Below are 27,356 nucleotides of genomic sequence, written 5' to 3' on the forward strand. Positions count from 1 at the left end.
TCCTGGAGCCTTCTCTTCTCCGGCCTGAACAGCCCCAACTCTCTCAGCCTGTCTTCATACAGAGGTGCTCCAGCCCTTGGATTATCTTCGTGGCCCTCCTCTGGACCTGCTCCAGTATCTCCATGTCCTTCTTGTGTTGGGGACTCCAGAGCTGAACACACTATTCCCGGTGGGGTCTCACGAGAGCAGAGTAGAGGGGCAGAATCACCTCCCTCCACCTGCTGGCCACGTTCCTTTGGATGCAGCCCAGGATACAGTTGGCTTTCTGGGCTGCCAGCGCACATCGCCGGCTCATGTTGAGCTTCTCATCCACCAGCACTCCCAAGTTTTTTCCTCAGGGCTGCTCTCAATCCATTCTTTGCCCAGCCTGTACTTTTGCATGGGATTGCCCCGACCCATGTGCAGGACCTTGCACTTGGCCTTGTTGAACTTCATTAAGTTCTCACAGGCCCACCTCTCCAGCCTGTCAAGGTCCCTCTGGATGGCATCTCTTCCCTCTAGCATGTCCACAACACCACACAACTTGGTGTCATCTGCAAACTTGCTGAGGATGCACTCAATCCCACTCTCCATGTCTCCAACAAAGATGTTAAATAGCACTGGTCCCAGTACCGACCCCTGAGGAACACCACTCATCACTGGTCTCCACGTGGACATTGAACTGTTGACCACAACTCTTTGAGTGCGACCATCCAGCCAATTCCTTATCCACTGAGTGATCCATCCATCAAAACCATGTCTTTCCAGTTTAGAGACAAGGATGTTGTGTGGGGACAGTATCAAATGCTTTGGATAAGTCCAGGTAGGTGATGAGAGTTGCTCTTCCCCTATCCATCAATGTTGTGACCTCATCATAGAAGGCCACCTGATTAGTCAGGCAGGATTTGTGAAGGATTTCTTAGTGAAGCCATAGATCTACACTATGAGAGGATTTTCCCTATACTGTAACAGGAGAGAATGTAAAAGTCTCATGAAAAGGTTTCTGAACCACCCCAGCATCCTGAGCAAAGCCATTCACCAGCCCCATGCTTGCCAGCAGTCAATCCAAGGAGACATTTAGATGCTGTCAATACACTACAACAGCCAAGAAGAGTGACAGGGACCTTGACATATTAGTTTTTCTTAGCATAGGAGACTCACATGAGAGCCTGATGACAGAAGATACCCACACTGACTACTGGTTACAGAGTGATTAATGAATCCCTTTCTGAAAGGGAAAGGACTTAAGTGTCCAAATTGTTCTTAACCTTATTGTCTTACATGGGAAGCAAAGTGGGAAAATATGACTATGAAATTATAGGGTAGCATTAAAGTTCCTAAATCATCAAACTATATCCTAGCACGATTTTCCATGCTTAATTCAATGAGTGCATGCAAAAGGAAGGGGAAGTGGTGTACAGAGAATCATAAGGAGCCAGCAAGCACTCTGTACGTGTTTCTGACACAATTCTGCATTTCAGTAACTGGTGTCTTCATTCAGCGTCATCTATGCACATACCTACATTTACCAGCGCCAAGAAAAAGGGGCATTTTTTAGTCTAACAAGTCTGAAGTAAATGTGCATATGCAGACATATATGCAACAAGCGCACACCTGTTTGGTATGTCAATGCTCCAGTGGATGCAGTTCCTTAAAAGAAAATGTCATTGATTATAAAATGGGAAATGGGCATTCACCTGAATTCTGTTAATACCAGAGAGAAAAAAAGCCCCAGCCTGAATAAAGTGTGCCCTGTCCAACTTACTGTAATATTCATCCTAAATACACTTTAGCTCTTCTTTACAATTACATTTTAGAAAGTCTTTTACACTCATTGTCTAGCAGAAAACCAGTGTACCCAGAGAAGGTGCCTTGCAATCACCTCAAAAGCCAGTATCTCCCCCTGAATGTTTTGCTGAAAGTAATTTTTAATCCTGACTGATTACTGATTATGAGCAGTGTTAATTTTCTTTTTGATACTTTTTTTATAAAGTGCACTTGTTAAAATATAAAATGAGTCAGGATTACAAATAACTTGCCCTGACAGCTGGAGGGCAGCATTTCTCTCACAATGAATAACAATTCATCTGCAGTAAAGGCAGATGCAAGGACAGTAATTGGTATGTTTCAATTATAGAGGACCAGTAGTTCTTCAAAAGCACCCCGGATAAAATGGAAATCTGAATCAACCCCTTGAAGAGTTTGGGGAAACAAAGATACATATATCTCTTGATCTGAATGCAACTTGGAATCCTGTTGCTAGAGAAGGGAAGAGAGAAGGATGGACCATTGCCCCAGACAAGATCTAGGGGTACCACCAACATCACAGGGCTGCCCCCCCACTATACTGACTGGTCCCTCTGGGGACTGGCAGTGCAGGGTATCCTCTTGCAAGAGGCTATTTCCATGCAACTGTCAATTGCCAGTGGCTCCCTGGCATGGCACAGGTTGCTGGAGAGAGTGCCTGGATCTTAAGGATCACTCAGTAGTTTGCAGCAGATGGAAGACCATGCACTAACCATCAGTAGTGTTTCATGAAGAGCTCAGTGCTGTCAGATACTGCAGGCCCTCATTCATTTTAGTCCTTTTCTAGCCAAACTACTGCCGCATGCATATTCAAAGGACACACATCAGAGGTCGCCCCTGTCTCCACTTTAATACCCATGTAAGAGGAGTATGAAGGTCCTGCTGATGTCCACTCACAAGCATCAGGCTGGGCAAGTGGTTAGAAACTTCACAGCCTAGATCCTCAAGTCATGCACAGCCTAGCTGTGAACTTCATGGGCTAGATCAAGTGGTTCTGAAGTGCCCCTCATCCGCAGAACACAGAAACTTCATTTGTGAAACAGGGCTCAAGCCGCTAACCTAATCAGGTTGGGCTCTGTACTGTCATTTCTGCAGTTGCTGATGGGGAAGTGGAAGTGGAGTGGAAGAGAAGGAGGAGGAGGGAAGCATCAGGAGGCAGTGGTGGACTGCTGGTGGGAGGGGGAAGAGGCGGCAGTGGGAGCCTGGAGCGCACTGACTTAACAACAGAGGTGATCCTGAATGCACCTTTCAACCCGGATTTGAGCTGCCTTCCTCGTAGGAGTGAATTCACACCTCGGGCTATTTCCACACATTATTAAAGTGTCATCAGTTTAGGGATACAACCAGGTTCATTTTTGCGCACCCACGGGTTACAACTGAAATTATCAGCGATCTTTTGCAGATGTGGGCTACATGCAAAATAAGCACACGCGGCATTGTCTTCAATATTTGTTAATTAAGTTCCAAATGGCAAATATCAGAGGCAGTTTTAATTAACATGTTGCACAATGGTGAGTTTGGGTTACAACAGTGAGGGCTGAAAAGCTCTCAGTTCACTCAAATTAAATGTCATCAGGTTTTAATCCCACTGAAATCAGAAACATCTTAACCACTTCCTAAGACTGAATATTTCTCCCAAGATTTATTTAATATTAACAATAGTAACTCTGAATCTTTATTACCCATATAATTGCCCAACTTTTGTCCGAAAATTACAGCCAAATTATTAGCCTGCCTCCAGTTCAAGCAGTAGAGAGAAGGAAGCACTGATCATATCACCAGTCCATTACGAAAGAACATCAGGATGTATGTTAAGCTAGTGGTATCTTAGCAGAATAAACTAAAACATAGTGGGATACCCTCCACAGGACAGCGTTACATTTATTGCATTATCTTTTTTTTAAGAACCATAAATGCTTTATGATTTTTTTTTTTTTGCCTTCACTGTTTTCAAATGCACAGACTATTGATATTAGGTTCCAGCTGCCTCCAGAAGCAATTTCAAAGAAGCCCCTGACATGATTTGTGTTCCTGTGGTCAATTGTTTTATTTTCTCACAGAAGGTCATTGCTAAGACAAATGCCTGACAGAAATCTGCTGTCTTTCATCATTAGATTTTTCTGAGTTGATGGATTCCTACCCAGGGAAGCTTTACACATGCTGCACTGAGAGAGGCAGAAAGACTCTACTGTGAATTTTTACTATGTGCTCTCCAATTCAGTGCTTTCCAAACTGCACCTCTTGTGGGGAGCCAGGTGTTCAGTGCACTGGGTTATCTGCTGCTTCCCTTTCAAAGAACAGGTCTAATGTAGGATAGGATTTGCATTTTCAAATGAATTTTTACCTCCTTCTGGATGAAAAGTTAATGCCAAACTGGGCATAAATTGAGGTTAAGCCGGTTCTTGAAGCCACCTTCGGGGCAAAAAGAATATTTCCTTATTCGTGAAGGTGGTGCAGGGGTTGGTGGAAATCCACAGCAGTACTGACAGCACAGCAATGTTGATTTACACCTTCTAAGGACTTTGCTGCTTCCTACATGGAAATGTTGAGCAGTTTGTTTTTTTTTTAAGGGATGTGCGCTTTTAATTATTGTATTAACATTGTCAACTGTCAAACGCTTTGAAATAATTTAATATTCCCAGTCTCCTTACAACCTGTTTATTGATATTCATGAAGTGAATCCCCTCTTGAGATGTCTAGACTGAATGTCAATATGGTTTATAGATGAAGACATGGTTTATAGATGGAAGGTATTAATAATTGAATCCTGAAATTGTTTAATTTTACTTCAATAAAAGGCCAGGCAAGACAGGAACCGATATGCTCTTTTACTAAATTGATGCACAAGTGAGTACAGACAAATGGAATCATTTCAACCATCATCAATGATGAAAAAATAAAAAGTGATTGACTTGGGAGACATATTTTAATAAATAAAATTATTTTGTGGACATTATTTTCCTGGTTGAAATTCCTTCTTCCCACATATGATGTGAGTAGAGAGATAGCTTTTTATAGTGTCTACATGCATTAGACATAACTTATAAAAGATATATTTTAGCTTTCAAACTCTCCCTGAAAGTCATACCAGAAAGGACTAAGGAGAGGCATGTTCCTAAAACTGATCAAGACAGTAATATTTAAGCTCTATGCAGGAAGTGTAGGATAAATATTGTTTCTCCTGTATTATTCATAACATCACAACAGCTGGTCATAATAGTCCCTTCTATCTTTATGAAAGATGTTTATCCAATAATCTAATCAAAATGAGGAAAGATCTGGGTATATCTTCAGGAATGAGATTACTAGCCTTTCAAATACAGGAAAAAACTTCCTTCATGGACAAGTATGTGAGAAACCCAGACCTAGAGGAAGGAAAAAATATTTTTTAATCTGTAAATTACTATAGTTCTACTGGAAATATTGGGTTCCCAAAGGTGCCAACAAGTTTCCAGGGAGATCTCTTGGTCAGTGCCTTGCTTGTCCACTGTTTCTGTAAAATTTTCTACCTTGGAGGACTCGTTTAAATATCTATAGTCTAATCCTATGCTCACTGAAGTCAGCACAATTTTATTTCTTATTAATGTCAATGGCTATCGTATCTCAATCTTGAAGAAAAAAACTATTTGTAGAATCACAGAATCATAGAATGATTTGGGTTGGAAGGGACCTTAAAGATCATCTAGTTTCAATCCCCCTGCCATGGACAGGGGCACCTTCCATTATATCAGGTTGCTCAAAGCCTCATCCAACCTGGTCTTGAACACTTCCAGAAAGTGTATGTTTCTCAATTGCATTGGAATCAGTGATAGACCCGGTATTTATTGTTTATTAGCACCTTAGGTCTCTACAACCTTTGCAACCTTTTTTATTTACTATGAATACAATTAGAATGTTTGATTGGTTTCATAAAGAGTATGTTTGGGTGCATGTGTGATAGGAAGGAAACATTACTATAGGTTTCCTGGTCTGCACAGGATCTCGGTTATGATTATGATCTCTTTGGAAAAGGCATATATTACATCCTAACAGATATTCTACATCAGTTCTGTGAGAATGTAGTATGTCTCAGAGTCATATTTAGCGTAACATCTGACCAGTCAGAGTATGAACAAAGCCAAAGGATAATTTTAACTGAAATTGAAAACTTAAACTACAGGTAGAATTTAGCTGAGAGATAGATACATAGTACAGTTGCCTGACTATGTGTGACCTGCTAAGATTCAAGATTCACTAAGAGCCTTTCATTAGGAGGCTTACTAAGAGCCTCTCACAGGAAAATATCGTGTAACTTTTAGTCTTACACAGCATTAGAATGGTAGCCACTTTTGGATAGCTATTTTTTAAAATGACAGATATCTCTGTTGTCATCACAGTAACAAATAGGCAATAAACCTCATGTACAAATTCCATTCAGGTCTGTGCAAAAGAGGCCAAAAGTTTCATAACTGGCAGCCTCTAAAGGATTATGAAATCATATGAAAAAAATGCAATAAACCACAGCTTTCATCACAAAAAATAAAGCAATTTAAATATTGACTCCTAGAAATTTTAGGTGTGGAGGAGCATCACCTACACAGTGACATCCCTGGGACATACTAGTCTCTGCCTTAGTGGACCTTGTTTGCAAACATCAGTCAAAGGTGTTTCCTTGTTCCCTAAGAGAATGCGTAGGTGCCCTGGCCTTGAATGGTCTTAGGTTCAGTGTTTTCTTTCATTTCAAGCATCTTTGAGGATCTCCTCACACCTACCAGTTCTTTGCCCTCTCTGTCAGTGAATCTTTTCTATATCCTTTTGCCAGTAGCCATTGGGCACCATGACAGACACTACTTAATTAATCAAGTAGACTTCCAATGGTGTCCTCAGATGGCTCCTGCCCATCAGCTCTGAACCATGTGAGATGGGCCCTGGTGTCTCTGACACAGGGCAGGCCACATAAACATCCAGATCCTCATCTTAGCTGGAACTCCTAGGAAGCCTTGTAAAGTAAGCAGTGGTCTGTCCAACTGTATAAAGTGTAATTTCACCAGCCTAACTGCTTTGCCTGAAGGATAGTAACTGTTTATTTGATATTCATGAGTGCACGAAAGCTTTTCAATAACCTTTCTCAAATATGAATCCCCACTGCTACCAATATAAATCAATATCAAACACTGTGGAGCACTGTATCATTTACTTACGTGTTTATAATTTAATGGAGAAAAAAGTCTGTTTGAATATTTCTCTTATGTTCAGATGGGTGGCTTAGAGGGAAATATGTAAGAGAAGAAACAATTATATTCTTATATCTATGGGTAACAGAGAACTATGAGACTGACAATTCTTTAATTTGATTGTTGAGTCTAATCTTCTCATGTCAGCAGACAAATATATGATATGCCCTAACATTCCTGCACTGCTGATCTGGAAATGTCACTGTTTATAGAGTGCAATGAATCCTTAGACCTGCTCCACTGCAGGGCTTTTCCTCCACCCACTAGATCCACTGTCCTTTTTGTTCCAGTCCCAAAATATGAGCATACTTTACCACAATGTCAAAAGTCACGTCAATTAGACAGCATGAAAGAACCAGGAAGAACTCAACCTTGACAATTCATGATGGCCTGTGATCATACGAATTGTAAGTAGGACTTTTATTCTAGAATAAAAGAGTTAGATTTTTAAGCTGTACAGACAATTACACAATAGATAGCCCAACTCAGATTTCAGATGCTAAAATGTAGTTAATTACTCATGGCATTAAATAAAGAAATGGAAAGCATGATATTTGTGTATCATTATAGGATAACCATATGTCAGCATATAGAATCACTTCTCTGAGTAAAGTTCGTGCTTCTGAATAAATTTGTTCCGTTCAGTAACTGGAAAGCACATTAAAAGATCGTGTTATAGTCATTTTTGTTTCCAGTTAATTTCTATTCCCAACTGTTTCTCTTTCTGCTACTCATTCTTGCTCTTTTACTGGACAGTGTTTTTATGCCTGTAGTGTGATGCGGATCAAGAGTCATAGAATCGTAGAACGGGTTGGGTTGGAAGGGACCTTTAAAGGTCATCTAGTCCTGCAGTGAGCAGGGACATCTTCAACTAGATAGGGTTGCTCAGATCGCTGTCCAACCTGACCTTGAACGTTTCCAGAGATGGTGCATCTACCACTTTTCTGGGTGTTTCACCACCCTCATCGTAAAAAATGTCTTCCTTATGTCCATTCTAAATCTACCCTCTTTTAATTTAAAGCCATTATCCCTTGTCCCATCAAGAAATTGATCTACTTTAAAAATAAAACAAGTGCTGTTGCTTTCAAGTTAGATCACCTGAACAATGTATAGGATCACAACAAGCAGAGGGAGGTACAGTGCCCAAACATCAACTGGTATGTCAACAAAAAGACCAGTCTCATGAAGCCCTCAGACTGAAAGGACCAATACTGATGCCAGATCTGTCCATAGACCATGATCCAAGCCAAGTTAAATCCCCTGGGAGTCTTTCTGTCAGTTTCAACAGGTTTTGAACTAGGCTTATGATAAGTAAAGTGAATTGAATCTGTGTGCTCTGATCTGTTAACAAAGCATGTATAGCCTATTTTATATAATACATAATAGTTTCTTCATCTGCAAAACGTTTAAGGCAAGCACAGCAATGTGGAACATCATAAGAGCCTGAAGGTTATTTCGCCTATGGGTCTCCTTAGATTGAGACCGTCTGTTGGCCTGATGAAACAGGTGCTGTTTGCAACTCCACTGAAGCACAGGGAGCTTGGTGGAGTTCTGCACTAGCTGAAAATAGTCTCTCTCTTTTCAGTCCACAAATAGATATGAGGCAGTGTGTGCAGCCATTAGATGAACCAGCCCAATACAATCTCATAAACAGAATTAGTTTCTTTACAAATCTGAAAACATTCACATTCTTGGAACTGTTTTTTATTTAACTCTTTATATTTGAGGTTTATCTACCCAAGAAGTAAATGCAGTAAAATATTATTTCTTTGAGCTATGGACATGCTAATTAACAGCAAGAAGCGTTGGAAAGAATTACTATATTATCAGCCTAACTATACAGACCAAATATATTCATGCAATTAATTTTAATATGTTCCAAATTTTATTTGCCGTGACATACAAAATGGAAATGAAAGAGCTCTTAGCTCAAAACAAGGAATAGTTCCTCAGCTAGAGTTGTGACATTGAATTTCAGCTGTTCTGTGCTACTTCATGTAAGCTAAAGATCTGTCACACAATGCAGATTTGACCCATATATATATATAAAACCAGGATTAAATTTACTAGGATACTGTAAGCCAAAAGATGCAAGTTGCAGGCAAAAGCGACCTTTTCCTGCCATAGCTACATTTCCAGGGGATGCAAATTCCCTGGGCTCGTGTCTGCTAGCTAAAAAATGTTGCCACAAGCAAACATTAGTTTTAACAGAATTGTTGCACAGGGCAGACAATCTACTGAAATGGTTGAGAGGTTTAGGAAGCTTATTCCAAACCACTAGAAAATTGCTACGATAATTTCTGCAGAATTTATAGTTCCATTGTAGCCAGATTTTCTTTATACTATCCACATTATGGATTCAGCTGTGCTAGTAATTGTAAGGGATGATGTTATAATAATGTCATTTTGGCAAGATGCAGTACTGTTTAGCTAATACATTATTTTCTAAAAGGATTCCTTTTAGAAACCGCATGTTCTTACTATATCATTTACTCCTTTCTCCCTAGCCTTTAAATACAAACAGAAATAGAAATGGCAGGAGGTAACGAAGCTTGTCATGTAATCTCTTTCCCCTTAACCTTTATTCAGGATGATGATCCCTTCAACTCATGAAAAGTCTGCTTTGGAGCAATGTGAAATGTTTGTTAGGAGACCCAAAGCAAAGTAAAATTCAACTGTTGGCAGCTTTTCCTACAGATGTAGTATCCAGCCCACATTTTGTCGAAGATTTGAGTCTTTTGATTAAACCTGAGGCTAGTTATGAATGAAGCGGAGCCAATTTATTGTTTTGTATCAAAAGAAAAAGATAAATGCTGGGATTTCACATGCTTCCAGCTACAGATTGACCAAAATCTGAACTGTGACGCTTGTGTTCTTACTTCAAAGACAGAAAATGCCAGAACTGAACCCTGGAGAGAGAGGGACAGTGATGAGCAGAAGGGCTGTAGTCAGAAGGTCACAGCTATTCTTTCACACCTTCCACCGCGCTCTCTGAAGGAGAGTGTCCAGATTCCTGCTTTGTATCCACACCACACATGAGAAAATGAACCAAAGATGCTGCCCAGAGCCTAGTAGGTTGGAGCAGCCTGTAAATTTGCTCAATCTTTGCTTTTTCTTTTTTTCCCACAGAGGATGCAAACAAACCAGCAAAGTCATTTGCACCATATCTCTCTGATATGGGCATTTTATCAGTTTGCCCTGGACAAAGCCCACAAGTTCATTTAACATATATAATAAATAGTTGTCATATAGTTTTGTGTTTATTACTAAAATGGAAGAGTTGCAAGGCAAACAGGTCAGATGAGGCTTTGAGCAACCTGGTGTAGTGGAGGGTGTCCCTGCCCATGGCAGGGGGTTTGGAATTAGATGATCGTTGAGGTCCCTTCCAACCCTAACCATCCTATGATTCTATGATTCTATGAACTAAGAGAATTTCTTAAACTGCGAGGCCCTCCAAATTTCTGCTATTTCAGTCCTAGAATTGGCCTGCAGTAAACTGCATTGACCTTTCAGAAACAAATATAAGGCGCAGGAGGGATGTTTTAAAGGATGTCCCAGGAAGGCAGCCTGTGCAGATGGTGAGAGTGGCGGCTGCAGATACAGGAAACGTAATAAAAATCCATCCTGGTAGCAAGGAGCCACTACATGTTATCACACAATGTCTGCATCTGGCAGGTGATTAGCTGAGTACTCAGCAAAGAAAGATGGATGACTGGCAGATGAGCAAAATAGTAACTAGAAACAGGGCAAAGGAAGAATCCAGATCAATGGGAATGAAAAGCTTCCAGACAAAAAAATATTGCAAGAGCCTTAGAGTATGGGCAAGAAGAAACCAGTCTGTATAGGGGGTTGCCTAGGGAGATTAAAATAAAAAAATAAAAGTAAAATTTTCATTTCTCTACCTCATGGGAGGAAAAGAATAAGAAGTGAATGTGACTTTGTAGCTAGACATAATAGCAGAGAGTGCAACAGCTGTAAAAACTGAAGGGGAAGGACAAATCATCCCAAAAGATCAAGTGAGACAAAGTTTAAGAAGTTTTCACCTCCTCGGCTGTTTTTTATCAACCCCCCCAACAGAAACGTGATCACTGACTGTGTGAGAAGCCCCTTTCGCCCAACATGAAGTACAACAGGAGAGCTCAAAGCACCCTTCACAGCGCTTTTCAACACTACATGTCAATGTCTTTTACAAAAGACTTGAAAGGACATCGTGCAGTTCTGGAAACATAAATGATGTCCTCATTAGAGACAAGACTGCTGAGGGCCACACAATGCCTGCATATAGCAGAGGGAGCTGAAAGAAACTGATCTTACTCTAGAAAAGTGCCTGAAGGTGACAAGGAAAGCAGGTGTATCCAGAAACTAAATAAAACTATGTGAGGCTCTCAGGGTGGCAGAGAACCCTACAGCAGTCATAAGGTCAACCACAGAGAAAAGCTGGGCTGAGTGGGAGTGCAAGCAGTATGGTCCAATGGCATAGCTGTGGAACACAGAATAAATGGTGAAATCAAAACACTCAACTTGTACCAGCAGTGCAAAAACTTTGGGAAACAGGATCTCATAATATCTTAAAATGGCAGCTAAGAAAGAAAGAAACTGAAATACTCATGATGGTTTCTAGTGAAAGAAGAGGGCAGCTACAATGCGATGCGGCAACCGACATACACTGCTGAAAAGGATGTCAGTATTTGTCATCAACAGCTAAGCTGTTAGATCAACAACCAGTTCAATTTACACCTGAACTGTGGAGTCAGTGCAGCACCAGTGGCAAGTATCCCTTTTAGGGCAGATGCTCCATAAAAATATTTTTGGACCAATGACAATCAAATGTGGGATGTTATAGTTGAGAGCTCAAGATGCACACGCTCAAAAGCAGCAGACAAATGCAAATCTGGCATCTGGCATCACATGTTTACCCTCTCTTGACCAGAGGAGACAGAATTATAGCTATAGGTTTTGTTCTAGCAGTTCAACAATAATTAAAAGGCAATGAAGCTTGGCGATATGCTGAAATAAGAGTATGCTGCCCCACTAGATTACTGAAATGTAGAATTCCACTTAAAAACAGAATAAGAAAGGCTGCAAAGACATGAAGTAATGTTGGACTTCCTCAGACTAGTTCAAAGGAAGACAATGGAGCAATAGAGGTCATAGCAACAGATAACGTGGGGCATTTAATCACAAACCAGTAAGAAATTAATTCCCACTACTGATGACTGAAATCAGATGTATTAAGGGGAAAAATTGTAATTGTAATGCCAAAACCATTTTTTGGCATACTGAGCTAAATGAGCCATCCAGTCAAGAGACCAGCATTCTCCACAGAACTGTTGGTCTAAAACTTAAAAACATCAGCCTGGTTACAAAGGTGTTTGTATGTAAACTGAGTCTCACCCTAGACAGAATGTCAGGCATCTGGCAGATGCTGGTGAGCAGGCTAATGGTAGTTTATATCCCAGTAATATGCAACATGAAAGTGAAGACTGTCAAACCTCCTATATGAGGTGCCACATGGGTGCAAGATAGCTATGTTTAAAGCAACTCAGCAGTAATCTCAGCGAAAGGAAGAGCAGATGTCATAAAAAAAGAAACACACCACAGTAAAAGCCATGCTTGAGATGAGCTAAAGCATTTGTTCTGCTGGCCTGGAATAGGCCCCCTTAGTGAGGCCATAAATGAAATAGAACAGGTTGTCCAAAAATTTCCTGTGCTGAACCATCAAAAGCCACCTGAAATGGTGAAGAAAGTGGCATGAAGATGAAAGATAATCATCCCAGTTTCTGTAGGTGCAGTAGCTAGTGGATACTTGTGCATGGATAGTAATCAGAAAACTGAAAACATGTAGATAGACTATCGTGAAAATAATTGACAAGAGAAACAAAACTGGAGGCATCTACTCAGAGAAGAACAGAACTGGATCTTTTTTGTCCTGCAGACACACTATTTGCAGGCAAAAGACAAACCTTGAGCAGGGCACATGTCAAAGACAACAACAGATTCAAGAAAGCAGAGAAAATTAAACCAAAAGCAATTGCAAAGATCTGTCAAACAGTCTATAGTCATGGACAGAGAAGCCTCAGGCCTGAATGAGAAGCACATGGGAGCTGCTGCTTCCGTGTCACTTTCTGCTGGAGAGTCAGCCCAAGCCCGACTGTCCTGGTTTTAGCTGGAACAGAGCTGGCTCTTCTTTTTAGCAGCTAGAAGAGCTCCGTGTTTTGGTTTTACTCAGAGGCTCGCTCTGAGAAGAATGTTGATAGCACACTGGTGTTTGCAGTTGGCACTGAGGTCTCAAGGACTTTTCAGCTTGCCGTGTTCTTGCCAGTGTGCAGGAGCACAACAGGATAAGGGGAGAGCATGGCTGGGACGGGGAGTCCACGACTCTCCTTACGATTTGTACTTGAATTTAAGATTGAGGCCAAACTGGCCAATTAGTATTCCATATCAAGCAGCGTCATGCCCAGTATAAACGTGAGGGTCAGTCGGAAAGAAGGGCTTTTGCCCTTCTGGGACTCTCACTTTCAGACTCTGAGAGTGCTTTCTCTCTCTCTCACTCTCTATTTTGGGCCTCCCGTTCATCCGGGATTGCGATATCGGGATTTATCTGTTTCAGGATTGCAGCTTTGGGAAGAGATGGGCCTGGATCAAGGGGTGGTGAGCAATTACACTGTACGTCACTCGTTTGTATATATTTATCCTTGTACCTACCCGTACATATATATATATTGGTAGCGGTAGTAGTAAATTGTTCTTATCTCAACCCACGGGTCTCTTTTCTTTTTCTTCTTTGATTCTCTCCCTCATCTCCGGGATGGTGGAGGGTGAGTGAGCAACTACGTAGGGTTTGGTTGCCAAGGCGGCCCAACCCACGACACCGACTCATGAGCAGAGCACAGGAGCAGTGGGATGTCACCCAGCTGAACCAGGACAGAAGTAAACACCCAGCAGCAACTACAATGCAAGCTGTTTCAAAGATGAGTACATTTACTGCCTGAGGACAATAGCCATCACAAAACCCCTTGTCCCTGGGTGAATGATGTAGCAGTGACCTCTGGCTTCTGACCAGATGACAGCAGAAGGAGCACAGGTTGGAGGGAGAAAGTAAAGGCTTTGCAGACTTTCATCCCAGCTGACTTTAAAAGTTGGATGGAGGCACCGAAGGAGCAGTTCCTCTGCACAGATACCCTTGGAGGGCAGTTTATTTGTGCTTAAGGTTAGCTGAGATGAATCTAGCCAAAGGAAGCTTGTGCATTGCGCACAGCTGAAAATCCAGAACTTCCTACCTAGTTCTAACAAAGTGTCAGATTCATTGTAGAAACATGCATCTTCTTTTAATAAACGTGGTAGATGAGACAAAGGCCATTACTCTTGCCAGTGACTTCAAAGGGCTTAGATCAAGTGGCTAGTGAAACTGCACTTATGGAAAAAATGATTGAAATTCAATGCTGAGACCACTCCAAAGCAATTTTCTGTGCTCCTCCTCTTAAACATTACCATTTTGGTTGAGCGGTATCAAAGCCCTTTGAATGTCTATAGAATAGTCTATATCTTGCCTGCCTATGTCCTGACATTGCATTAAAATGAACAGTGCTGTATGAAACTACCAGCACTACAGGCATATGCTGCAGCCTTGTTTAGGCAAAATAATTGTGCTTCCTGAAAGTGCTGTATCGTACTGTTTGACTTGGCTTTCCTTGATATGGAAATGTTAGGAAAGCCAGTATTTTAACCCTGTGTATTTTCATCAGATTAAAAAAAAAAAAAAAAAAAGAATTATTATGCTGAATAATTTTTTTCCAAAGAGATAACATCTCACAGTGTTGACAGGCTTTTTTCTCTAATGATATATGAATTGGAGCTAACAGAGGGAGACAATAACTGCAGGCCTTTTGATTAATCTATTTTCTTTGGTCCTCTCTTTAAAATGATAGATTAGTCCAGAAGGACAGTTTGCCATAGATATTCGCAACAGAAGTGTGAGCTCCAAACAAAATAAGGAACCAAGGGTTGTTTAATATATTGTAGACATCTGGTCCATTTTCACTGGAAACTTAGCATAGAGTTATCATCTGATTATTGTCGTATGTGAAAGGCTTAAAAAACAGTCCAGTTGTATCTGACGGTACAGAGGTGGAAAATAAAAAAAAACCCTGAAGCATAATTTAAGAGAAGAATGTATTTTAACATTACAATTTAACTTTAATGACCCAGATCTACTCAGATGCACAAAAGAAAATAAGCAAAGGAAAAATATATCCTTTTAAAGCAACAACATGCTCACTATGAGTCTTTCATAACATCTCAGCTGCATTACTTTTGTCTGTTTAGAGCCAACTGTTGCCTCAGTTTGTAAGAGTAAAGACAAGTGATAGGATAAACTGTACTGGATAGACACAGCTGTACAATCTCTGCTTGTGATGGTGTCACACTTTATTGCGATAAACTTAAACCAGACGCTACTCAGAACAAAATATAACAGTTTCCGTGTCTAACTCGGATCTGCCAAGTGGCATTCTGCAAAAAGCTGAAGTTTATAAAGCCTCTTTGCTAAATAACCTTATTTTAAAAATTGCAAAATGCCTTTAGACAACGATTGTAGAAGCCATGCCAATGCTTGGTGAATGTAGTTCATTAGAGTGGACTCAGCAATGTGTTGAAATGTTGTGTGTCTCTAACCCTTCTCCAACGGCACAGTCTCCAGTATATAACACACTGTCAGTGAGGTGTGTTTAAGTACTTCTCTGGACTGGGGTGTTAGCAAACATACATGCTGACTGCATGAGAGGATAAAGGGAATGAGACATTGATCTGGAGCAACAAAAATCATGAAGCAAATACACAGCCTGATTTTTGAGGTATGCTGCACAAATAAATCCCACAGAATGACAGGGTGGCCTGCACAAATAAGAGAGGATTTTTGATTGTTTATTGCAAAATGAATGGACAGAAGCCTTCTGTGATGGCAGGAGTGGACTATCACTCAACCAGTAGCTTTAATTTAGCAAGCCAGAAGTGCTGAGGTAGTGTTAATGGAAGGCCAAATGTTTTAAGATTTTGAAGTTAAGTTAGCTAAGGAGTGACTGAATTACAAGCTAGCCATTGAGGTGTAGATCCATCTCTCCTTGTGTTAAACACTTGGGTGTTTATGTTAGAAGCCTCCCTGTTCTGTAAAAGGAAAAAGAGACACCTCTTGAGAGAACTTCAGATGGTCAGCGCCTTTTTCTCATGCTTGACTATCCAGGAAGCATGTGAATGGAGCACTTTAAATTACATAAGCTGAATCTGGACCAGTGGGTTTGACTCTCCCTTTCTTGTGACTCCTTTGACACTGACAGAGGTGTGGGATTATAAAAAAGTTACTACTTACCCTTTTCTACATATGGAATAAATATGGTATATGGTATAAATGTGATATATGGTATAAATATGGTATATGGTATAAATATGGTGTACGGTATATATCTTCTCTAATAGACCCAAACCCACTGTGTCACTTGCTGTTGCAGTTCTGCAAAAGGTGATGAAATAAAATGTCTCATTACCTTACTTTTTTTTTAAACCATTCACAAACTGTTTGGTCAACCCGAACCTGAATTTTTAGGTAGATATAATAATTAGTTATAAAAGATACCCAATACCAATGACAATGCTATTATAACACTTATATTGGTAGGAAAACATATATTTACACTGAATCTTTAGATTGAGAAGACTCTTTTATGGCCCACTTTGGGTCATGACACATAGGGACTGATAAAAGTAAATCTCCTTTTTACTGCTTTGGAGCTATAGACCCGAGTAACAAGAAAGGCACATAATCGCAGAGGCCAACTGTGTCTAAGGGAGATTTTACTTACAGTAGAATAGTTTCTCTCTCATGTGTTTCCTTTTATTTCTTATGCCCTAATCTTTTACTCTTTCTTTCTGTTTTACTTACAAGTGTGTTGGGATATTCAGATGACAGAAAATCACACCACCTTGAAATGAAGACATTTAAGTGGTGACATCCATAGTATTTCACTATTGCCCTCTGGAAGGTAATGTGGCTAGTCTGAGTCATCAAGGCTTTCTTTACACTGTAGAGAGACAGTCTCTACAGCACTGTAGAGAAGCAGTATTGTAGAGAAAATTGCAAGGGAAAATTCATCCCACCTGTGCTAGGTACCTCTTCTGAAATCTTTGCCACATCAGGTCCCTAACGAGGAGGCAACAAAAGAGACTGAGTTACTTGCTCTTACTTTTTCAATGCTCTTACTGTCTTCCTATAACTGAAATGGAAAATGAAATAAAATCCAAGTTTTTAGAAGCAATAGAAGAAAGAAAAGATATGGCAGCAGTATAATTCTGCCTGAGGTAAGATACGTGTTGTAACGTGCACTGAATTTTTCACTGAATTAATTTGCATTAATACGGTACAGGGAAATGTGTATGTGCTATGCCTTTAAATGTAGATGCTTCCCAGAATGTTATTTGCATATTCACAAATTATGTATTCCTGTTATACCATGTATTGAAAAACAAAAATAGATGTAGTTGCTACAATGGAGGAGGGTCTTTTAAATCTTTAATTAAAAATTAAACACAAGCATTCTTTGATGATGTCAGTCTCTAGTTCATTAAGGACTAGATCATACTCTAATCCAGTAGCTATGACAGACCAGGATTTACTGACTAATTAAACAAAAACAGTCAGTATTAATATATGAGAATAGTCACGCAACTCTAATTAAAGTTGTAACAAATTGGTTTTTAGTCATTTCACGAGTTCAGCAGCAACTCAAATTGCACTTATTTTGCAAAAATCCAATTTTAGTCTGCCCTATTGAAAGAAGCCAAAAAATGGGCTCTTTTGCACCCACATATGCACAGACACACTCTATGAAATCTGTTTTGACAACTTCCTATAATATTTAACCAACGATGACAGGCGAGCTAAAGAATCAATAACTAAACCTTTGGTGCATGTTGCAATCACAAGCAATTATTTACATGTCATGTCGAGTCATTTGGATGGTGAAGTATTGTTCAGATCCATCATCTCAACAGACAACTGTGTATATGTGCTTTCAATTGGCTCCTTGGTCTCTTGGGACTTTAGTTGAATTATTCTGATGTGAATATTCATGAGGTTTGACGGTAGTGTTTACCACTTCATTATGGCAAAGATTTAAGAGCTGTGCTGCAGTTCTTGGAAGAGAGTAGCCGTAACATTTGGGAAACAAATAGCTAAGGCTACGCCACCTGCATAGCTCGTATGTGGAAAGGCTGCAGCTGCACCAAGATGGCTCTGTGCATCTGTGCACAGTGGGATGACGGTATTTATATGGAAAACCCAATGCTTTGTAGTGGTATCCAAAGCCAATGGTTGTAGGGAATCCCATCGACTACCAGGTCTGCCCATTGGGCAGCCACCTAGGGCAAGTCACACAATGCACGATTTCAAAGCTTACCAGTCTGTGCCTTGCAGTGCCGTGTCATCTAGTCTGTGGCCCCTAGTGTCATCTAGTCTGTGGGCCCCTGAGGCTGGCTCTGACTGCCCTAGCTGCTTAGGGATAGCAGCTCTCATTCAGCTGCACTTCTGACTTCTCAGCACTTTTCAACATAAAATATCTCAAACCGAGCAAATAAAAGCTGAGGCATGGAAAATCTCCGGGTACCTTTGAAATAGCTGGATGTCTACTTCTACTGATCATAAAATGGTCAAAGTTTTGTCCCATTTATCTAACCCATAGCTATAGTCTCATTATTAATAAAATGCAGAGAAGTTTGAGCTTGAAATTCAGCAAGTCATAGTAATATTATTTGAGCTCTTTTTCACAAGTGCAGAAGTTATTTTATGGGCTTCCCATGAGGTACAGAGACAGTAAGTTCCAAGAGTGGAAGGACCAAGTGCTCAGCCCCTCTGCTGTGATTTAAACTGGATTAAAGTCTGAACTCCTGAGCTGGTAAATATTTGTGACTATATTTTGTGGAATTTGCGAGACAGGGCAACAGTGGTTTACAATCGTTATCAGTTTGATTTTTGCATTGGCCACATTAAGAGATTCAAGAGCATCTTTGAAGATTAAGAACTCACATCTCAAAAAGGTGTTTTGGTTTTACCAGTTTACTGACCGTCAATGGGACGTAGACTGTTAATTTATTTAGTTACTTCTGAAAAATTGTCCCTATACTAGCTCCTAAGTGGACAAAGGCATACAGTAGGAAAAAGTTGCACAACACTGGTGATGTTGGGTGCCATATGCACTGTACTAGTGTGGAGGGGTAAGTACTTGAGCTGGCTTGAAAATTTGAGGTATCTCACTCTGAATTTCTCAAACTTGAGGATTTCAGTCTCACCAGCCATTTTGGAAAATCTTGGCTAGATGGGCTTTTTCTAACCGTGGTACCAATACCCTGTCATACATGAGGTTCTTCAAAACGGGAAGAGACATTACCCAAGGAGCAGACTGTACTGTTGAATAGGTGCACAGGGCCTGGAGGTGGGAATTAGCATTGCTGCTGCAGCTGCCTTTTGTGATGCATAAAGTAGGTCCTATCAGTGAAAACCCCCCAGTGTATCCCTCTTAGCGTATCCCTCTTAGTACCCCTTCATTTTCTGAATGGGATCTTCTGAACACTTAAAAAAAAAAAAAAAAAAAAAAAGGCTAGCAAGTATCTCAGCTCAGAAAGGCAGATAAACATGTCTCTAAACAGAATAGTGTTTCAGGGAGCAATGACTCTTTCATACTGGTTAAATCAGAAAAAGGACACTAAAAACCTCTCCTAACAGTCACTATGATACAGTATTCACTTGTCTGCAAGCTAGAAGGTCAGGAAGCTCAAGTGCAGAGCCTGTGGAGCCTCATCCATTGAAAGCCTATTAATAATAGAAGAGATTATTCACTGTTATCAAATATAATTACAGGCATCAAAAACCCTGAAGCTGAAAGACCATTTATTTAACATGCAGAATAAGCAGATGCAGCTGTGTGATGCGCTGCTCTGCAGCATTTTAACACAAGGCTTCAGGTGGCAAAAGAAACCACATTACCGGAGCTATGACAGTGATCATGTACATGGATTTTATGTGGCACAAAATGCTCAAGAAAAAAATGATCATCTTATTGTTTGCATAATCTTAATGTATTTCAATGAGTACTTTATCTCTCCATCCATCCATTTCATGTCTAAACTTCAGGCCTAGGAACTGAAATATTCTGCAAGCCATTTTTAAGAATTCCTTATGTGCTCAGTGAATGAATCACACAAGCACCTGGACTGGGACTGTGTTTCTTAATCTGGAAATTAAGCTACAGCTACAGCCCACTGCCTGGGTCCAAATACAGAGATCATCGGGTTTCACGGAAAGATTTCTACTGACAGGTTTGAAGCAGATCTTTTATATTGGAGGAATATTTCCATAGCCAGACTAAAGCACCAATGGAGATGGAAAACACATGGTGAGCAGGGAGTGTATATTTCTGTCAAGTATTTTATCTGACTGGTTCATTCTTTGGTCTTGGCATCCTCACCACTTACACTAAACAGACATTAATTTGTTCCTGAGTAAACTAACTCATTCCCCTCAGAATAAATCTTTGTTGTGTACTGAAAGGTTCAATACCTTCTTCAGAAGTAGAGTGAACAAGAATTGACAGTGTTTGGCCCCTTCCAACTCACAAACGTCTCCAACCCCTCCTTATAGATATATATAGATATATAAGTATATCCATTTCTTGCCCCACTTATGCCACCTTTTGGGTCTATTCTTCATGTGATGATGCATTCACAACTGAAGGGTACTCACATCGTCTCCCTGGCCTCGGAGGCAGGCAGGGGAAGGACAGGCTGAGATGAAAATGCATGAGATCCCCTTGGCAGGGCATATGTTATCCAGACCTCATTAAACTGCCAGACCTTTTTCCTGCGTTTCCGTTCTCATTGTCGCTGGTCCCCAAGATACAGATACACAAAAAGCTTGACAAGCAACACAGAAAGGCAGAAAACACGTATGACAGCTTAATAGGTTTGAGAAAAAAAAACCACAAACATGCCAGTGCTATATTTGCAGAAGCAAGACAGCACGTCTTTAAATGACATAATGGGCTTCATTTGTTTGGGCCTTTGATTAGAGGTTTCTCATGATTTATAAACCAATAAAAGACTCTTCAGGCACTAAAGAAAATTATTATTATTATTGTTATTTTATTATTATTATGTATCTACACTGCAGTCACTCCTAGGAGCTCCAGACAAAGAGTAACAGCTATACAAGAAACAAAAAGAACAAAATAAAACAACTTTTATAGCAAAAGTCTGAGTCACAAATAGCTTAAAAATGAGGTATTTAACTACATTTCTTCTACAAGTTGCCACTACATACACATATATAGATATAAAATATATATATGAAAGTTCCTTCATTAGAGAGAGCCAGAGCAGAACAGCTTTTTTTTTCTAAGTATCAGGATAAAATATATGTCACAGTTATCTTGTTTGATTGAAAAACACATGCATTGTTGTTATCATTTACTACTTCCAAAGCTAGAACTTCTAGTTAAAATAAGGGATACATGTGGGACACACAAAATTATATGGTACCTAGCTATTAATTTTGTATGAATTTTATGAAGTGTTGCAGAAAACCATTATCAGTACCTTTAGAATTTTTTGTTATTAACAATCATTAAAGCTAAAATAAAATCTGACCTTTTTTAGAAAAAACTTCATGCAATGATATTAACATATTTTTTTCATTTTGACTTATGCAGTCAATTTTTCCCAACACCTCTTTCTAGCATCTGACAGATGCATCATTGTGGAGTACTTTTATTCCACTGTTTTTATTTATTCTGCTTCCTGTGGGTTTTTAGGAACTGCAGCATACAGGGATGATGCAATGACTATGACAACTGCACCAATATAGGCAAAGAATGGCATAGGGAGTTGAAAGAGAAAGAATATTCTTCGAGGCTCTGAAAAGGCTGAAGCCACTGCTAAGCATTCAGGCTAAAGACATTCCATAAATGTAGTAACTGAGTAGCTAAAAGTTTGTCCCTCACCAGCAGAGCTGATAGTAGCCCAAAGCAAGAATAATGAAACGGCATATAAATAAGGAAAACAGCATTTTTTGTTGTGGTATTCTCCAAGCATTTTAAAGACAATGAACCAGTTAGGATATTCCATTTCCTCAGTATCTTAGACATATTTGTCCTGAGTTAAAGGTTAGTAACTGTGAGTAAACTGAGAGACAGATATAACCTTCAAGGGAAATATAATATAAAAAGGCAGGTCCTTTGCTGAAAACAGCAACAGTGCTACTGACTCCAGCAGAGTCACTCTGACTTACAGGCTTAGGATTTGGCCCAAACTTAGGGTGACTTTTGGATTAAGAGAGGTTAAACCAATGATCAAAATGCCCAGAGAGAAGAGCAAACAGAGGATAGGTGGTGTCAGAAAGGGGAAAGAAGTGAACATTAACAAGTTCTTGCAGAAGACGAAGGAGAGGAGAATACAACACAAGAGACAGGTGGTTAGGTGAGATCATCACCAAATTGTTGAACAACTAGGAACAGAACCAGGCTTTGTAACCCCACCTGCTGTGATGGACTACATCCCTGGCCATGTCTTCCTTCTTTATCTCCACTTTGAATCATTCTAAATCCTTAAAAAGGCAGATGAAGTCCCAAGTCAGGGTCATCTCAAATACACAGAGATACCTCAACACAAACCAGAATTATTCAATATAGAGTGTGCTTCCTACTCCGAAATTGCACAATCACACCAATGCAGGAAACAACCTGGATGAGAGTGTCCAAAATGCATCTATTTCACTAAGTATTAAAGGTGGAAGAAACCTAAAAGCAAGTAAGGTGGGTGTTTGTTTAAAAAACAGGTAGGAGGTGAACTGATTGAGTAAAATTCTGGAGATGAAATCCTAACCCATTATTTAGACAACATCAAGATCTCTGAAAGAGAAATTAAAACAGTGAAGGAATATCTGAGGTAAGCCAGGGATGTAATAGAGTGGGAAGAATAGAGGGAACTGCTATAGGAGGTTGCTGTACAGAGGCTATAGAGTGTGTAACAGGAGTCTGTGGGAGTTGATGGATTGCCACTTCACAGTTGCTGAGAAAGAGGAAATCTGGCGTCTAGCATCAGAAAAGATACTGAACTGAATATCAATGACTGTGATAGTTGTTTATTTGGAAGAATGAGACCAAGAACAAGGGGAAATCCAGTATTAGCTGTACTGCGCTGTACATAAAGCACAGGGCTGTGACTTCCAAGGCATCAACATTAAAAACACTAATACATGAGAACACAATTAAAAGCCTATGAGAGTTATCTCTTTTACATAATGCATCTGTTTTCCTGGTGAACATTTTTGAGAGAATTGCTTCATTGCCAGTAAAAAATAAATATTCCAGGAGAGAAAAAAATTGTTCTTAATGAATTAGTCTGATTAGTTTAATTACATTTACAATCTGATGCTTTTAGTGAATGCTTTCAAGAAAAAATGCATATTTTATGAAGTATTGGGCTCTGTTGAGTGTAGACAGGAGAGTCTGATAGAAAAAACTGTAAGCAGTGTGTTTGTGCAAACAAATTGGTTGTATATGTGTGCACGTATGGCTCATTGTCAATTCATTAAAGTTGTTGGGTTTACTCTATGAATTAGAGTCTCTGCAATCATCTTTTAGCTGCTGAGACTCAGAATAAAATGGATGTTGTCACTGGAGGCAGAAAAAATTTTGGGAAACATAACACTGAAATATGTAAGAAATAAGGCAATACAATCTATTTGAGATGTATATATAGAGCACAGTCCAGCTACTGAAAAATTGTGAAAAACTGTTACAAGCTTTTTTGAATTAGATTCTTTCTTTCGAGTGGTTTTTATTAGTGCTCCTGAACACTGAAACTATTCAATCAATGGGAGGAAGTATTTTTTCTGGAGTGTTGCTTTCTGCATACCCCAGTGCTCCCATCCAGACACAGAGAAGATCCACCCTCTCCGTCTTTCTGCTCTGACTGGGAGCAGAGCCGTGAGCAGGCATGGGGCTTGGTGCTCGTGGGTTCAGAGCACAGGTAAAAGCCCAGCTGTTCTGCTTGGCATTTGCTCCTGACAGTTCCTGGGAAATCTGCCAGGTTTATGCTTAGATGTCACAGGCTTTTCCATAGAGACTGTGGGGAAAAAACTGTCCTCTGTGGGTGACACAAAGGCAAACCCACCAGGGGATACTGAGACGGAAAACTTGGAGAATTTGCATCCATCTTCCTTACAGCAGAGGTGGTTCAAGGTTCATTTTGTATTGCAGTGGAAAAATAATGAATTAATTATTTTAGCATAGTGGTGGGGTTTTTTTAATGATTCTTTTCATTTTTATGAATGTGCACTTCTAACAAATAGTTTGAAGTAACATTTTTTACTGTAGAGCTTCCCTGGAAATTGTTCTGCACTACCAGCGCTGGGAACATTTACCTGGCGAAGACAGAGCCTGGGTTAGCTGAAGGCACGTGTCATGCAGTAACAAGAGCTCACTGTGAGCTCTGCTTCCATGGTTAGGAGCCAACAGATGTGCTGTGTGCCCCTTTCAACCTGCATGCTTCCCTTCCCATGGGAACCAAGATTTGGAAGAGGGATGACAAGTTTGCAAGTACCTACGTCTTATCCCAAAACAACGTCTGGAAAAAAAGCTTTTCATCCAAGATCTGGAAAGTTTTCCCAGCTCTCACTGTGTAGATAAAACCTCCAGCAGCTACTGGCTGGAGCATATAAGCACTGTGACATTGCATGTGGTCCCTAGGTGGATTTCTTCTTATCTGCCCAACATCTTCAAGGTGGTCATGTGAAAACTTCTAGTGTAAATATTCCAGGCATCAACCCCCCCTACCCAAGCTCTTGAAAATATCTTTCATACCTTCTTTCCATTAATATTTCTATGAATGAAACCTCACTGCAGCAAATATTCACAAAAAGAAAATAGAAGTGGTCATAGACACCATAGAATCACAGAATCATAGAATGGCTAGGGTTGGAAGGGACCTCAAAGATCATCTAGTTCCAAGCCCCCTGCCATGGGCAGGGACACCCTCCACTACACCAGGTTGCCCAAAGCGTCATCCAACCTGGCCTTGAACACTTCCAGGGATGGGGCATCCACAACTTCTCTGGGCAACCTGTTCCACTACCTCACCACCCTTACAATGAAAAATTTCTTCCTTATATCTAACGTAAATCCACCCTCTTTCAGTTTATACCCATTTCCCCTTGTCCTATCACTACACACCCTTGTAAAAAGTCTCTCTCCAGCTTTCCTGTAGGTCCCCTTTAAATACTGGAAGGCTGCAATAAGATCACCCCAGAGCCTTCTCTTCTCCAGGCTGAACAGCCTCAACTCTCTCAGCCTGTCTTCACAGCAGAGGTGCTCCAGCCCTCGGATCATTTTCATGGCCCTCCTCTGGACCTGCTCCAGCAGCTCCATGTCCTTCTTGTGTTGGGGGCTCCAGAGCTGAACGCAGTATTCCAGGTGGGGTCTCACGAGAGAAGAGCAGAGGGGCAGAATCACCTCCCTCGACCTGCTGGCCACGCTCCTTTGGATGCAGCCCAGGATACGGTTGGCTTTCTGGGCTGCCAGCGCACATTGCCGGCTCATGTTGAGCTTCTCATCCACCAGCATTCCCAAGTCCTTTTCCTCAGGGCTGCTCTCAATCCATTCTCTGCCCAGCCTGTACTTGTGCTTGGATATATCCTTGCGACATTTCTTTTAAAGGAATCATGGATGATTGTGTGCTCTCTTTACTTCGCGTAGTGTTACAATCTTTGTACATAGCAGGGTAACAGTTCTGCAGGGACTGCTCATCTGCAGTGATGACTGTTGTGTGGGACAGTATCAAATGCTTTGGATAAGTCCAGGTAGACGATGTCAGTTGCTCTACCCCTATCCATCAATGCTGTAACCTCATCATAGAAGGCCACCAAATTAGTCAGGCAGGATTTGCCCTTAGTGAAGCCGTGTTGGCTGTCACCAATCACCTCCTTATTTTCTATGTGCCCTAGCATAGTCACCAGGAGAATCTGCTCCATGATCTTGCTGGGCACAGAGGTGAGACCGACTGGCTTGTAGTTCCCAGGGTCTTCTTTTTTTCCCTTTTCAAAGATGGGGGCTATGTTTCCCCTTTTCCAGTCATTGGGAACTTCACCAGGTTGCCACAACTTCTGAAATGTGATGGATAGTGGCTTAGCAACTTCATCTGCCAGTTCCCTCAGGACCCACAGATGCACCTCATCAGGTCCCATGGACCCGGGCAACTACAGGCCGGTCAGCCTCACCTCTGTGCCTGGCAAGGTCATGGAACAGATTCTCCTGGGAACCATGCTAAGGCACATGGAGAGCAAGGAGGTGGTGGGTGACAGCCAACATGGCTTCACCAAAGGCAGATCGTGCCTGACCAACTTGATGGCCTTTTATGATGGGGTGACAGCATCAGTGGACAAGGGTCGACCAATGGATATCATCTACCTGGACTTGTGCAAAGCTTTTGACACTGTCCCACATGACATTCTTCTCTCTAAACTAGAGAGGCATGGGTTTGATGGATGGACCACTCGGTGGATAAGGAATTGGCTCAATGGCCGCACTCAGAGAGTAGTCAACGGCTCAATGTCCAAGTGGAGACCGGTCACGAGTGGCGTCCCTCAGGGGTCCGTGTTGGGCCCGGCCCTCTTCAACATCTTTGTCGGTGACGTGGACAGTGGCATGGAGTGCACCCTCAGCAAGTTCGCCGATGACACCAAGCTGTGTGGTGCCGTCGACACGCTGGAAGGGAGGGATGCCATCCAGAGGGACCTCGACAGGCTGGAGAGGTGGGCCCGTGCCAACCTCATGAAGTTCAGCCAGGCCAAATGCAAGGTCCTACATCTGGGTCGTGGCAATCCCAGGCACAAATACAGACTGGGCGGAGAATGGATCGAGAGCAGCCCTGAGGAGAAGGACTTGGGAGTACTGATGGACGAGAAGCTCAATATGAGCCGGCAATGTGCTCTTGCGGCCCAGAAGGCCAACCGCGTCCTGGGCTGCATCAAGAGGAGCGTGGCCAGCAGGTCGAGAGAGGTGATTCTTCCCCTCTACTCTGCCCTCGTGAGACCTCACCTGGAGTACTGCGTCCAGTTCTGGAGCCCCCAACATAAGAAGGACATGGACCAGTTGGAGAGGGTCCAGAGGAGGGCCACGAAGATGATAAGAGGGCTGGAGCACCTTTCCCATGAGGACAGGCTGAGAGAGTTGGGGCTGTTCAGCCTGGAGAAGAGGAGGCTCCGGGGTGACCTTATAGCGGTCTTCCAGTACCTCACGGGGGCCTACAGGAAAGATGGGG

The sequence above is a fragment of the Tauraco erythrolophus genome, chromosome 3 (genome assembly GCF_009769465.1).
Source record: "Tauraco erythrolophus isolate bTauEry1 chromosome 3, bTauEry1.pri, whole genome shotgun sequence".
Taxonomy (NCBI): domain Eukaryota; kingdom Metazoa; phylum Chordata; class Aves; order Musophagiformes; family Musophagidae; genus Tauraco; species Tauraco erythrolophus.